Genomic DNA, 11,741 nt, shown 5'->3' with positions numbered 1-11,741 from the left:
CCTGAGCTCAACTTTTTTCCTTATTCAGTCCACTGATGTTTGTCGATGACGATTACTGCTAATTTATCATGTTTCGCCCGGCGAGACTTAAATTTGAGCAACCGAAAAATGTAAAGGAAGGAAAAGGGTTTGTTAACGATGATTATGACGACGATGTTATTACGTCGGCGGAGCTTGCGCGACTGACGCTCGTTGCTTAGTTGCTAGTATACAGCGACAACGCCGTTGTCATGGCAGAATTAAGTTGGCGTTTTCTTGTTTTTCATTCGGCAAAATTCGAAGTTACGAGGATTTGTTTATTTTTTTTTCCTTCGAAATGTTCAAACTAGGACACTTGATCAAAAATATTTATATCGACACTTATGCACATGACATAGCTATCTTAACGTTCCACTCAAGTGTAACAATGGCTTCTTATATTACGTAGAAATATCTAAATAAAATACTATTTTGGCTTAAAAATGGGGAATAATAATTAATGAAACCAAGTCAATCCAAGTAACTTAGATCTTAAAAAAAGATACTTGACCTTCAGTACACATAAGCAATTCACCAATTCCATAAAGATTCCAAAGTAAAGCCTTAAGATCCATTATAAATGCACCGTGGTGTGTTAGTGTATAATACGATTTTCTTATTATTGTTAGACAGATTGTAAATGTAGTTGAAAACACTGCACATCAGACTATTTAAGTGGAAAACGTACAATTATTGTTTTAATCAACTAAAAAAAATGAATCTAATCACATGGTAGCAGCGTACAATAGAATCAAGTAGCGTAAGCACGAAAAATCCTCGTAGCAGATATCAAAGAGACGTCAAGCAGCGCGGAGGAGTAATCAGGAGGGCCTCGGATAAAACGTGCAAGAAGAAAGGTTGGACAATGGTTAAGGACTCGGCGATGATTGAGCCTTGGCTCCTCGCAGGTATAAAAGGAATACAAAGGCTGGCGCGCGAAGGTCGTGTAAGATTTTTATCGAAGCCTCGTAATAACAGCAGCCGCTGATGAGGCTCATTTTTTAACAATGTACGCGCCACAATGTGCGCAACGCGATAACAAACGATCCCGTCCGCTCGCCGTAGGAATATAGGTATCATTTTTTTTTGCTCAAATGCAACGCCTACCTGTCTTTTTGCCACTGCGCCACGCCGCCAGTATAGGAGGCTTTGTGTTGTCTTCTCAATCGCTAAGTGTCAACGTAATTGACTTTCTCTCGCAGGTGCGCATAACTTTTTCACTATTTTTAAAGTTTCTTGTGAAATTTCATTCAATGCATAACGGTGCTGATGCATATATATTTAATTGTGCTTTATATATTTATTATAGTTATTATAGAAGCCACTTTTTTTTATCGATTTCATCGCTAAATTTTTACCTTGACTTTATCGAATAAATAAAAAGATGAAAACAGTAGTTATTATTGCAGTTATAGATGAAGAAATATAGTGTTCAGTGATCCCAATCCCTTAACATTAGCATCGCTAGTATTTTTGAAAACGATTTGGTCAAAAGCTAACAATCTGAGTTTCATTGGAATTTTCTTTATGGCAATAGTCACATTGATATTATTAATCTTACTGATATTGAGTGTCGCAAACCTGGCGTCTGTTTTTGGTATAGTTATATTTCTATACTTATCGAATATTATAGCGTTCATTTATATATATCTTCCAACATCTAAAATATTTTCTAGTATAAAATTGTAGAATGGAAAGCTATTTAGACGAGAGAACTAACAAATCTGGTGTAGAGTTGCACGAGCATCTGATGTGGAATATTCGTGAGGGTGTCGTCGATGTGGGCACATTCTAACCGAAGCATGCGATGATTGTCACGCGAAAGAACACTTCGTTCGCAAGTGGTATCGACATATCCTTCGGCAGGACTGTCTTCCAAAAGGTATTGACTTCGGATGAAGTCTACGAAATTTTGAAAAACACTCAACATACAGTGGCCCAGCCATACCGAACCTGATAATCACACCGTTAATGAGGAGGATAATGTATCAGCTTAGGTTAAATAAATTAAATTTATTTAATTCTCTATGATCTATATATTTTTTTACGTTGCATTTTATTTAGATCTGGTTCAATACTGGAAACAATATTGTACTCGTATTAATTTCAAACTTGCTGTAGGGTGAATGGTAATTTTGACAGACGCATTTTCCGCACACACCACACACATCGACGAAAAAATTATGTCAGGTAATAACGAGGTTTATTTTGTTGCGTAAACTTTATTCATATGACAACTTCTTTCCAGATACATCATTAAATTTATATTTTTAAGCAAATATTTTTCAAGCTTTCCTATGCATTTTCTTAAACAACTTACTTCGATTTCAAAATATTCGATGTATATAGTATATCTATTGTAGATCTAAAGAAAAATGCCATGTAAAGATATTTGATTTATATTATATCTAAAAGAAGACTTTTATATATTATTTGAGTTGCATTATTTTTGCAATAATTTCAATAGTTACTATTAAAATAATTATCGAAATTTTTCCTTATAGAAAGTGGCATTTACGATTAAATCAACATCAATTTTTCAGCAAATGGATAACAATAATAAGCAAGTAATTTCCAGTAAAATCTTTCTATTCTTAGTTATTGTATAACCGGTCTCAATCAGCGATGACAATCAAGCCGGTCCCAGAGAAGCAGAGAATCTTAAATTAACTTTTTATAATATAATTATTGAAAACAATTTATGATTATTGAATGTAAATTCCCGACCAATTTTTCTTGTCAATAATGATGCTTGGAAATGAATTACATCTTGCGAAAATGTTTCAACATCTACACTCGAGCACAATTAATAACACGCTTACATCGCCGACCACCTGTAAAATAATGCCAATATAACATCAATCAAACTTTCAATATCTTATCAACTCATAAAATACCTATACACTTGAAACGTGTACATCTTGCTTGTCAAAATATTTGCACAAGACCTGCTGCATACAGCGCAGGAGCGAGGCTTTCGAAAGTAACGAGTCTTTCCGCGTGCGAAGCCGAAGCGATGAATTGCGAGGCAGAAAAGCCTGGCGTGGGCGGTGCATAGTGTGTAGTCGCGAGAATTCCAAGAGATCGCCGGGGGTGGATCGCAAATCTCGACGAGTGCATGGATTAGGAGGCGTAATCTCCGAGTTATGAAGACATTCGAGGAGGCGATTTTCAATGCGTGTGGATTTTTGCAACTGCAAAGAGGTTACGAAGATGATAAATTCAATATGGTATTTTCTGAAGAGGTGTAGATTATTTTCTTGTAATCTACATTGTACACTAACCATTTAAGGAAAACGGTGGGTGGTCATTTAATTATTTGATTTTATAAAACCCAATCTAATGTGCAATGCTGCAATTACATGAATAAATGAAAAATTCAATCTGACCTATTGGGTATGTAGGTGAAGATTAGAATTACAAATACATTAAAAAACGATGTTTCGAATATACGTATAACAGAAATTTTTATTTCTAAGGTAGTATAGCGAAGTATATCAATTTCTTCGACTCTTATAATCATAGAATCAATCAATATGAAATCCAAACAAGGATTAGCAAAATATTATGAACTTCTCAACGAATATCTTGGCATTATTCAGCGCCAACTCTCACTACATACGCTGTAACTCCGCGTACCGAACAAAACAAAACAATAAGGCTCCCATCAATATACCTTCCGATTGGCAAATGATTGACGAAAACAAAAAATCTCATTGAGGTAGAAAAAAAAATGAAAACATGGGCATTTCAATGCCCGCATGGTCTATGTAAGTTACGTTTGGATGGGCGATCAATCCGCGTCGTAAACAGCATAGCTTGCGTCCCGAGAAATGCTCGATCCCCGTCCCTTGCTATAGAGATTGTTTTAAGTGAGATGACAGATGAGCACGCAGACTCATTAAATGATCGCATTTAGGCGGAGAGTTGACGCCCGCGAGATTAATTGCTGCATCGCTGCCATTATGTCTTCACTATAAATGTACGCCTGAAATCACGCAACCTAAACATCTACCTACTGAATGTAAAAGAGCAAACAGCCTATTTTTTTTTGTCCCGAGTTGGCTGATTTTGTATCTTTAAATCTTCACGTATTTACGTTTTTAGTGGTAGAAAATTAGTGTTATTTATGCACAGAGAAAAATAAACTAACAATCAATATTAAATGTAAAAAGGTATGAAGCATTGATGGTATAATGGTCGTCTGAATCACGGAGTATTTCATCGAAAGAGCCGAGCACACGTAAAATTATAGCACATCGAAGGAAAAAAAACAATAGACCACGAATTATAGTTGGTGTGCGTGGATCTACGCGAGTGTGTGTGTGTGTGTGTGTGTGTAGATGAGGCGCGTCAGTGATTTAGCGCAACACAACTCTCTACTCCCGTTAAGCTCGCTTGGCGCGCTCTGCTTTATTATTAGAATAGTAAATAACAAATTTAGAATCGGTTTTAGCCCGAAGGAATCCCCCTCTCGCTCTGCGGAAATTCGCGCGAAACTTGATGCGGTGAGCGCTAGTAAGCCTATATACACGGGGGAATGCGATGAAATCGTGGGCGCGCGCGCGAGCGAAAGAGAGAACGACATCGCGCCAGGTGGACTGAGACTGACAGCTATCACGAATGCTCTATTGGGGCACGCGAGGTTAAGGCGCGCTTGGACGACGAGAGTAGCTTGTATGTGTTGCCGGTAGTGCATTGCTCGTTATATGCGCGAGTGCTCGGTTTCTTTTATTTGCGTTCGCACTTTTCGGAAGTTCGTTAGATGAAATTGATGTTAAGCGGGCTATCGACAAAGTTTACTCGACAAAGTTATCGGCTAAAATTGATCGGGGAATATTTCTAAATTAAATTTTTCTCAACATATATGTTGTAAAGATTATCACAAATGAATTTTCTTCTACGAATTGCATGTAATTTTCCCACTGAGAGGAAATACATAAATGGGGCCGAATATTCAATTCCAATTGACCCTTTTTAATAAAGTACACAAAAATGCATGAAGTAGATATTTCGTAATTTTGGAAGGCCAATTGTATCAACGAATATTTACTCGCGTGAAAATAATTGCAGCAGTAATGATCTCTCACGCAAGCATGCTCGCAGCAGCTATGAATAGTAGATAAATAAAGAGCTTACCAGAAATCTACCAGAGCGCATAAGTAACGAAGTAACCACCCGCATTCAGAACACGAAAAAAAGAGATGAAGATAGACGAGAAAGCGCTACGTAGGCACCGCGTCAAATGTTTATAAATAGTGCATCAACGAAATGCAACGTCCACTGTAAGTTGAACGACGAGATTGAGATTCGCGAATGAAGAGAAGACATCAAGCATAGAATGCTATTCACGCGAGGTGAATGAGGTGAGCTCAGTTCCATTAATACCGAAATATTGCGCGAACTTTTCAATTTAAAGTTTTAGTTTTACAAGATTTTAGTACAGTCCAATATAATACTTTTCTCTTGGTAATTGAATCCGTAAGATTAAGATTTTTTTGTTTCGCCACTTCCGATAAAATCCGAATGCAATACTAAAAATATTGCTGTAATTGTATCCGCGATTTTGATGGTTGTTGTTCAAAGCTGACGAATTGTAAAGAAAATCTCTGAAGCATGGAAGAGTTTGATATTTTAGAAATAGAGCGATAAAAAGCACACGAGTCCTTCACTACTGCACGAAATTTTTCAAACGAAAGCAATCCCCTACTGAAAAATAGTTTCGGTTTACGGATTTTGAGGAATATTCTAGAAGGAACGAGCGATAGCTTACCAGTTGTGTTTAAACATTCATAAATGTGTACGGACTATGAATACGTTGCTCGATATTTTAATCGTATAGTTCATTATAAGTGCTTGGCTACTTTCATTGCACTGGAAATTTAATTTATTTCCGGCAAATCCTTTCGGCCAGTTCGTAGTATCAAACCGGAAAAGCTTACAAATTCCAAAAGCGCAGCACACTCAATCATGCCTATGCGAAAATGAAGCATGATAGAGTCGCAGCTTGTTCCTCCTAGAAATTCATAACGTACATCCGCGTTGAGGAGGATGTGTTCGCTGCAGTATGTACACGGGTATGATGATGGCGAGGGCGGACAGGCAACGTAAATAATCTTGCGACAGCTTTCGGAAATGCCGAGTTATCAAACTAACAAAACTATTGCTCGCCAATTTACATTGCACGGCAAATTATTATTTATTAGCAAACGGTAATCATTGCGGACCATTTCTCAATAGCTGTCAAAAATACTCCTTACAATCTTTTACGAATATCTTTAAATTGCAATTCTACGTTCAATCTCACTTAACAATGACGCGAGTACACAAACGGTTGCTTCGTAAATAAAAAAAAAATATCCAAGTTTTTCTACGTGTTCTCGCAAAGCGAGTGTACCGAAGCTTCGCATAGGATTTTTTTTTCGTCTGAACACGAGTGATTAACGGCGCGCCACTTTCGGCACATCCTCCCGAAAAAGAAATATACGCACGCGCGTGTGTGTGCACTTTATCTCGTATCGTCGTCGGCACTGCACACGCATGCACACATCTCTCTGAATCACTCGCGTCAGTACGCTAAGAATTCGCAAATGCCTCTCCCACGCCCTTTCCAACGGAGCTTGATGCACTCGCTGCTGCATCCGTTCCTCCTTTTTCTTCTCTTGCTCTCCCTCTCGAACAGCGCCCGCACTTTTTAGGCGTCTTTTGGCCAACTGCTTTTTGTTGTCTACAGTTGCGCCAAGTAATTTTACCGAGTTAAAAATAAATTAAACTGCCATTGTTACACAGTTGACCGATAAAGATTTTCAGTTTGTTTTTTAGAAAAATAAATGTCGATTTTTAACGGACGCTTGTAAAATAAATATGTGACTTGACCAAATAAAAAAAAAATGTATGAATCGATTTTAAAACCTTCATCCTTAAACAGAGAAAAAATAGTTATTGCAAATTCTCAATTTCAATGCTAATCTAAAATGTAAGAAATCCGTTTAACTGAAAGTGCAAAGAAAAAAATGGAGGGACAAAGTAATTCGTTACGCTCAGCACCTCTCAAAAATGATACACAGGCGAAAGCGCTCTCGCGGGGCAGCGTCGAGCCGACTGTAGCAATTCATTATTCACGCAAGCGCGCGTCACTGGTATAAGCAAAAACGCAAACAGGCGCCTCGCTGAAAACGCAAGAAAAAAGAAGCACGCATACGCGATCGTCCTCCACGCGGCAGAAGAGGCGTCATGTAGTTTAACCTCGGCGATTTTCCGCGTCCGACTTAATTGCTTCTCTGTCTACTGCCTGGGTAGGGCAGCAAACACACAACAACGCCGCGGCCACGATACAAGGGCCAGTGCTGTTTGGAAATAGCCTCATTAATGGGCTAAAGAGAAACCGCAACGACGAAACGGGATGCACGCGTCGGTAATAATAATTTTGCACACGAGAATAGCCGAAAACGTAGCGCGCGCGCAAACTAACAATGCGCGAAGTCAGATATATGCGTGGATTTAGTGAATGTAGCTTCTCTTCACTCTAAAGCGTGTAGCTTTATTTATGAAGAAAGGCAGTGTCACGACTACTCTCGGTCACTGAGAAGAGCTTGCAGCCGAGCTTGCGTTGATTCATGATTCTGCGAGCTGCTCTTCATTGATTATACGGTCAACATTACCATTGCTTTTACTATTTTTATAGAGTTTTTTCGTCTCTATAAACGTTTTTTCTGATTTTTTATAAGTCGAGCTTGAGAAATCGTCATTCACAATTGAAAAGGAACTTCTCCGAAGCCGAATTCCTTCATTCATTTATGAAAATTTCTGCTTCGGAAATTCATGTTGTAATAAAAATATCAATTTTTATTAATATCAATTTATGTACTCTTCCTTTGTAATTGAATCGGATACACTTATTAAAATCGATTAACTTGAATTAACCATTGGATTACAATATAATTGATCGGTATATTTCGTTCGATTGGAAAAAAAATTGCTCACTGCTGTGAAGCACACGGTGATACATTCGAACCTTTCGAGTACAGCAACTGTCGGCCAAAAGTGAAAGACCCTAAAAACCCATGTCTCGCAACCGGAAAACATTCTGGCAATTTTCATTCATCAGCTTGACGAACAAGCAGCGACTCTCGCAAAATTTCGACAAAAACACGACTATGAGCTGCTTGCGCTGCTCGGTGCGCGCGTGCTCTGCGATGGGTATACTATTTATTTATAAACAGAGTCGAGCAACTCGCTGTATAACTGGTGAAAAAGGAACAATGTTTCGCAGAGAGTGATTATAACGATGCTGCAGCTTACGAGGATTGTCGCGATTATTCATAGAGAAGTGTGAGTTTTGCGAAGAATGGCCCTCTTGTGTGACCGCGAGAGAGAGAGAGAGAGAGAGAGAGAGAGAGATGCGCGGCTGAGGCGGTGGGTGTGTGACGAATTGGAAAATGCATGCATGCGTGGCAAGCTCGCTGCACTATTTTCGCAGACTACTACTCTGGCCGAGATGAGCTTTCTCTCTCGGGCGAGCGTGTTAGTTGGGATTCTTGGCAATTTTTCGAACATTCTCGTGAAAATTAATTCGCTCACTTTTTCGGTTCGAAAATACAAAGTCTGGATTGTTGCTTTTCATTTTGATTTCTCCAATATTTTCAGGTGTGCAATAAAACAAGCCAACGAGTGAGCCAAGAAAGACACGTCTATGTGAGTTTGAAAAGGTTTGATTATCACAAGCACAGATTTACATAGATGAAGTTGTTAGCCACGTCGTCACTGGGCTTCTACTGTTACAACGTCGTGAGAAGTTGCGCTGTGATGTTGAATAGTCGGGGGACGTTAATACCCCGCATTTCTTCGATTTATCATTCTTTAGCCAGCGCTCTGACAATTATTCGCACTTTGTGCCGATCATTTGTCAATAGCCAAGACATGCGTATGTGCGCGGCGTGGGATCCTCATTGTGCTGCTCCCGAGAAACGTATCAATTGTCTGTAGAGCGCGCGCAGTAGTAGCTCTCGAGCGCGTCGAAAATTTTACCTCCGAACCGCCGTCAATTCTGTCGCGCGGCCAGTCAAACGAATAATTCTCGAAATTTATTTCCCGTATTTGATTGCACTCATCTACGCTTCAAACAAACATATAAATATACTAGCAAATTGATGGAGTGTATTTGTCACGTAGCAATAAAAGCTGCAGAAGAAAGCAAAACAAGCAGATATACCAATTAGCGTGACCGTGTTAAGACGTAGTACAGCGTGCGTGTCGCATAAATTAATCATCGCCGCAATTTTCCGCTTTACACCCTCGCCTTCGTCCTCTTTATCTCTGCCAGCTAAGAAGTATATTCGCGAAACAAGGGCACTCCGGTCGAGATTCTGGCAAGCGAGCCACCCGCGCCGCATCGCACTTCCGAAAGCGCTTCTCGTTTGCCTTTCGCGCGCGCGCCGAGTGGGTGTCTCTCGAGGCGCGCAACGAGCCGTTAATGTTCAGCCTCGGCCAGCGTGGCTCGCTCTCGCGATCGTAATTTTGCGAAATGAGTCGGCGCTTCTTCCTCGCGCGGCACTTTTATTTAATGCGAGTCCCTTTCGATGACATCGCTTGAACGTCGCTTTGCGCGCTCAACGTGGTGATGGCTTTTTTAATTCTTCTGCTGCGCCTGGTAATGAGAGGCAGATTAATTTGGGCACTTAGCTGTTGAACGCTCGCTGATAACCGGCTGCCAACCACTTTTAATGTCGATGCACTCAATCTGTGAAAGTGAAATATTTGAATTGTAAAGCGTGGCGATAAAAAAAAATTCATTATTCAGTGAAGTAATAACTACTTTTACTATAAAAGGCTTGTGCGGTACAATCACGGCAACAATCAGCTCTGCAGGCTTTTTAACGTTCATCCAAGCCGATAATCCGAATAGAAAATAACGTTGTTGACTGTTACTTTCTTCTTGTATAATTGGTGCTACATCATTGTCATTTGGCTCTGATGTGAATCTCTGATCGTAATGCTAAATTGTAAAATACAAATGCACTGCAAGCAATGCGATATGAAAAAAGTCTGGATATAAATCTAGGTAGTTAGTATCATCTATTGCGCAACGTCTACATTCCAGGCGTCATCTACTCGACGAGTCGCTGTCACCCGTAAATATCCGAGAGAAAATCGTACTACACGAGGAAATATGCCTGAGCTTTTGATTTTTGAGTGACAGCCTCTTCGTGTTTGTACCTTAGCAGTCATTTGAATTTTGCATGCAATTGCTGTCAATGCTATAAATTACATTGACTACGGTCACCGATGCGTTTTTAATGAAGCTGTAATATCTCGGTCGCGCACAGCAGACGATCTTCGTATAGCGTGTTCGCGATAAGAGAGGAGAATCGCCGAAGCAAGTCCCAAACTAAAAATTAACGAGCGCCCCGCGCAAAACTTATTTAGCCGCGCTGTCAACGAAAAAGCTTGAAGAAGAGCGTCTAGACTGGGTTGACCTTGGAGCCGTCGGCGTCGCTCGGGGGCGGAACCGCGCGGGCGCTCGCACGCTAAAGTATACGGGCGAGCGCAACGACACACCGCGCAGCTTTTACGCGTGCAAACCAACAAAGCCAGACAGACGCAATAAATAAGGGCCTTCCGTCTTCCTCGCCTTTTGACAGCTCTCGCGGCGGCGACGCCGACGACTCCCCCGCGCACGCCTGCTGTATGCGCCGCTCTCGCTTTATCTCAGCCACGGCTGAGACTTTCTTTGAGCCGCTTTGTTTTCCGTTGCTACTTCCTCCGCTCTTATATGCACCGCTGGCATTCGCTACCTTTTTTTCGCAGTTTCCTTGTGGTTTTGGCTCGATGGAAATGATTGCCGAAATTAAGCCTTTCTCAAGATTTTCGGCGTGCCGCGTATTTTTAAATATGCACCCGGTCTTGCTACGAAAATCATGCAGCTGACATTCCCACTGTAATATTTCAAATTTCTTCTTTATTTCATGAAAATCATAATATTTTGACATGTGCCGTGAGCAATGCAGAAGCAAACAATATAAAAATAAACATAATGTGAATGGTTTCCAAGCAAAAATTTTAGAATGAAATTACGCACAAAAAGATAATAGTGAATATCTAAAATGTACGCGGGTACCTATATTTGAAATTGTCTCAATTCGCATATTGTCTGAAACATTTGTCTCTTCTTATTTTCGCAGAGCGTCGCCGCCTTAGAAGTCGGTCCTTTACCCCGAGCGCACTGCGAAGTGGCTAAAATGTTTAGTCTGTGTTGCGTAGGACTTGGTATCTCGGTGACGCCGAATCTTAGAAAATCACTCTTTCAACGCCAACACGAAGGAGAAAGCATTCTTCACTCGTCTCGGTAAAGTTGCTATTCATTTTCGAATGTACGTCAGTGTCACGGGTGCGTGCAATGCGAGCACGCGAGATATTATAATGTTGTTGCTAATCGTTTTGTCGTTTTACCTTTTGTCGTATTTATATAGCTAGATATTAGAAAGGTAAAGTTTACATAAAGTTTAACCATCATTCTTTCATTCTCATTTTTAGATTTGACAATTTCAAATTGCTTCCTGCTTTACTTTAAATATTAGATTTTGTATATGTTCTATTACAAATATGTAGATTTTTGAGATAGCCTCGATGCAAGATAAAACTTTTCTCGTGTTGGAGTTCCTTGATTTTGATAAAAAATTAAGCCTCATTTTATTAATTACTTTTAATTTATTTTACAACAATAA

At 39.9% G+C, this 11,741-nt stretch overlaps 1 long non-coding RNA gene across 2 annotated transcripts; it reads right to left on the bottom strand.

Moving 5' to 3' along the window:
- Positions 1-2,669: 2,669 nt before the first annotated feature.
- On the bottom strand, positions 2,670-5,265 carry LOC131665326 (uncharacterized). 2 transcript variants are annotated; one of them, XR_009302020.1, is made up of 3 exons: positions 5,158-5,265; positions 2,916-3,212; positions 2,670-2,852 (listed from the first exon to the last, which is right to left on the bottom strand). It is a non-coding gene; the product is annotated as an uncharacterized LOC131665326 (long non-coding RNA). The 2 variants fall into 2 exon arrangements; XR_009302021.1 differs by lacking the exon at positions 5,158-5,265 and adding an exon at positions 3,303-3,371.
- Between the last annotated feature and the right edge of the window lie 6,476 nt (positions 5,266-11,741).

This window comes from Phymastichus coffea, unplaced genomic scaffold (assembly GCF_024137745.1).
Source record: "Phymastichus coffea isolate CEN01 unplaced genomic scaffold, Cenicafe_Pcof_1.1 PCOF00050, whole genome shotgun sequence".
In the NCBI taxonomy this organism is placed as follows: Eukaryota; Metazoa; Arthropoda; class Insecta; order Hymenoptera; family Eulophidae; genus Phymastichus; species Phymastichus coffea.
Note: the sequence above shows the minus strand (reverse complement) of the source record. Positions and strands in the feature narration are given on the sequence as shown.